This window comes from Ammospiza caudacuta, chromosome 24 (genome assembly GCF_027887145.1).
Source record: "Ammospiza caudacuta isolate bAmmCau1 chromosome 24, bAmmCau1.pri, whole genome shotgun sequence".
In the NCBI taxonomy this organism is placed as follows: Eukaryota; Metazoa; Chordata; class Aves; order Passeriformes; family Passerellidae; genus Ammospiza; species Ammospiza caudacuta.
The window spans coordinates 4,453,165-4,457,418 of NC_080616.1; positions in this window are offsets into that span (position 1 = coordinate 4,453,165).

Consider the following 4,254-nt stretch of genomic DNA (forward strand, 5'->3'; position numbering starts at 1 on the left):
GATAAGTTGTGATTGATTTTTAACTCCATGCCCAGCTTGTGCCTCATTTCTGGGGCTGGCAGCCAGCCCAGGGTGTAGGGGCTGAGTCAACTGCTGTTGTCAGTATTGCTGCCCTGGGCATTCAGATCCTGTGAGTCAGGTCAAAACCCCACGACTTTAAAAATAGTACATTGTGGGTTCTGTCTGTGGGCACCCTGGTGTAGCAGCCTTCAGGGCTTGCAGGCTGGAAATGGTCTGGTTTTGGTATTTTTATATCTTGAGGAAAAACTTGCTTTCAGGAAGTTGAATTTCATCACTTTAGAAAAGGACAGTCAGTAGAAAAGCTTTAGGACCTGTGAGGGTCAGAGTTAACCTCCTTTTGCTGTGTAATTTGGATTAGCAGCACATTTTCTGTGTCCGGGGGCTGTGGCCATGGATCTAATGAGGCAGAGCTGCTCCTCAGCAGGAGCTGCAGCAGCATGGAAGGAGTTAATACCTCGTGGTTAGAGTAGCTTTGTATCGAGATGGAAATGACTAAGCACTCTGCATTCCTGGAGAGTTACTTGTTTTGATATAAAATCTGCTTGTTTGCTACTGCCCATGTCTTTGAGGCATCAGCATGGCAGAGCTGTTCAGAGGAACATCAGAGTTCTTCTGGAGAGGAACAGGATGGGAATAGCTGAGAGCTCTGGAAGGGGTCCCTTCCCTCCAGGAACGAGCTGCCAGCTTCTCTAGGCTCCACAAGACCAGAAACTGATTTTTATTTGGCTGCTAACACACAGGAGGCTTGGTGACAAGGGCTTGGGGTGGTTTAGGACTGCACAGCTTTCACAAAAGGACTGGGATTGCCTCAGAGCTGCACGAGCTGGTCCAGGCAGTGCTTGTGTTCCCAGGACAAGGTAAGGTGCTGTGTCAGTGCCTCTGCTGCAGGGTGCTCGGGGTGCTGGGGGTTCCAGCAGCACAGGAGGGGAGGACTGACCTCAGCACTAGGCAGGGATTTATTCTGGAACAGCACAACTGGCAGCTTTCTCTCCTTGGGAGTGTGGTTTCAGGAAATGGAATTGTCTCGAGGCTTTGCATGGAAAATGTGTAGTGTGCTCGCTGGATTTCAGGGCTGGAAAAAGAGTCAGGACTACCTGTCATGTGCTGGGAACGTGCCTTATTCTTCTGCTTTGGGAGCTTCCAAACAGTGTGGATCAGAGAGGCAGGCTTTTGGCAGAAATGGGTGGTGTTTTGTCTAGAAATTATGTAATTTTCTCCCAAACTGCTGCTTCCAGTGAAATAATTCCGTATTCTTAACTACACTGATCTCCTCTAAGCAGTAAGGATGATAAATTTGGCTTCTCTGGAAATACTGGGAGCACACTGGGGCCAGTTTGGAGGAGTTTGGAAGGGGAGGTCAGGATGGGAGCAGTCACAAGTGCGGTTATTCTGTGACAGGAATGATTTGTGCAGTGCTGGATACAAGTGCTGCCTGCCTGGCCCAGGTGGTCTCTGCCAGCTCTGTGTCCCTGAACTGTGATTTAGCCTGTCCTGGGCTGCATTTGGGAGTTACTTAACTTGGATCACACCACCCCAGTGTGTGTGTGTGCTCTTTCTTCACCAAAGATCAGCCTCTGCCCTTGCCTGGGCTCACGTGATGAGCTCAGATCAAATGCCTGGGTCTTGATAGCAAGCCTGGGCAGGTGAAAAGCTGCATTCCTCCTTCCTTGGAGATTTTGGGAGAGACAATCCAAGGGAGCAGCTCTGAGCAGGGAGAACTTCAGGCTTGTGCTCAGCTCTCTGTGGATCCCATTCCTGCATGTCCAAGGCTGGGTTGGATGGTGTGACCGTGTTCACAGGGGTCAGAGGATGAGGGAAGAGATGAGGATCTGACTCCATGTTTCAGCAGGCTTGGTTTATTATTTTATGATATATATTACATTAAAACTATACTAAAAGTTTAGAAAAAAGGATTTCATCAGAAGGCTGGCTAAGAATAGAATAGGAAAGAATGATAACAAAGGCTTGTGGCTCAGACTCTGTCTGAGCCAGCTCACTGTTATTGGCCATTAATTAGAAACAACTAACATGGGCTAATCAAAGATTTACCTGTTGCATTCCACAGCAGCAGATAACCATTGTTTACATTTTGTTCTTGAGGCTTCTCAGGAGGAAAAATCCTAAAGAAAGGATTTTTCATAAAAGACGTCTGTGACAGGATGGGGCTTGGAGCAACCTGGGACAGTGGAAGGTGTCCCTGCCATGGCAGGGGTGGAAGGAGATGAACTTTGAGGTTCCTTCCAATCCAACCCAACCCATTCTGGAGTTCCATGTCCTGGCCAAGGCTGAGCTTCTCCTCCACGTTTCTCAGCTCCTGGTTGTGCCTTACCCTGGGAGCAGGGACCTGGGCAGTAGGAGAGGGCAGAAGCATCAGGCCTTGATTTCAGCAATGGCTTGAGATGAGGAAGCAGAAATGGATCTGTCTGTCTGTCTGTGTGTCTGAGGAAGCTGCATCACAGGCAGTTTTTGTTGCAGCCCTCCCAACATGAGCTGTGGCAGGAAGGATGTGGGGTGGGCTGGCAGCCAGCAGAGCTGCCCAGCTTGGGCACAGCGAGGGTGGACCCACCTGGAGAGCTGTGCAGGGCTGCTGAGCCTCCTCTGAGCAGCCATTTGTCCTCATGGGTAGAGGAGGGTGTCAGGGAAGGGTTCTTCCCCCAGAGGGTGCTGGGCACTGCCCAGGCTCCCCAGGGAATGCCCAGAGCTGCAGGAGTGTCCTGTGCAGGGCCAGGAGGAGTTGGACAGGATGATCCTTGTGGTTCCTTTCCAAGTGTGTTCCATGATTCTCTGCCAGGCTGCTCCCACAGGAGCTCCCAGCTGGAGCATTCAGGAGGAATCAGCCAGTGCTGTTGGACCCAGAGCAGTTGTGGGCGCAGGCTGTGAGTGCAGCTGCTGGGCTGGGTCAGATAAACCCTGTTCCACGCCATGGGGTCCTTCAGGTTCTGCTCCCTGTGCCACCCCTGCATCCAGCAGTGCTGGGTTTGAAGGCTTGGCAGGCCCTGGAGGATCCTGGTGTGGAGCTGGGCTGCTGGGGAGGTTGTTGGAGCCCTGTCCCCCCTGGCTGTCCCTTTGCCTGGGTCCTGAGAGTGTCCTGAGTGGCACAGCAGAGGGAAAGCTGCTTTCCTGTCTGCTAATCAGGGCTGTGCAGACACACACGGAGGAAGGATGGCTCTGCTCTGGCTCAGGATGTTTTGGCAACAGTGCCTATTTATAGGAGAGGGCAGGGGCCCCTCAGTGCTGTGGGAGAGGGTCTCCAGTGGCTGCAGAAGCACTGAGGACAGGCTGGAGTGCTGATGGGGGACAGAGGGCTGATGATGGAGCAAATATCCCCAGCCTGGGGCTTCCCCAGATTGTCCAGGTTTATCCCATTCATTGCTGAGTTACCAGCAGCTCTCTGGGACAATGGGCTGAGTCATTCCAGCCTGCAGGAACCCACACTGGAGACAGGGAGCTGCTTCCCACAGCAACTGTGCTGCTTTGGCAGAGTGCAGCAGAGCCAAGGCTTGGTGCCGTGTGTGCCCAAACCATCCCTGAACTGCCTGGGAGCCCTGGCATGTCCTTGACCTTTGAGCTTTCTCACTGGTGCTATCAAAGAGATCTGCCAAGGCCAGTTCTTTGATTTTAATTGCACTGCCGATGCCTCTGCCAAGCAGATCAGCAGCTCCGGGGGTAGCCCTGAGCCCTGGAATTGGAGGAGTGCTCCCAGCAGTGGGCAGGGTGTGGGTCTGCTGTGCTGGGGGCTCTCCACACCCAGCCTGGAGAGTGGGGCATGACCCCTTGCCAGGCAGGTTTGAGCTCCTGTGCCTCCCAGCGTGGTTTGGTGCCCATCCCTGGCTCTGCCCACTCTGCCAGCCCGTGGTGACTCAGTGCTGGCCGGGCGTGGTGGCACTGGCTGTGCAGGACACGTGCCCAGGGTGGCAGCTGGAGCAGAGGTTTGGTGTCACTCTGGCCCCTGGTCCCACGTGGAGCAGCTCTGGCTGCTCTGCAGGGACCCTCTGCTTTTGTGCATGTGTGGAATTTGCCTTTGGCGGGGAGACTTCTTGGTGCCAGGGGATGTTACCAGAGCCAGAGGGGCCCCTGAGCACTTGTCTCCTTAGCAAAGGGAGGTTGTTAAATACAGCTGGAGGGTTGGAACTTCTGAAATGGGATAATTGCCCAGAGAAAGGGAGGAACAGGGCTTGGTAGAGCCCATGGGCTGCTGCCTTCTGTCCAGGATGAGTTTGCACCTCTGCTGGC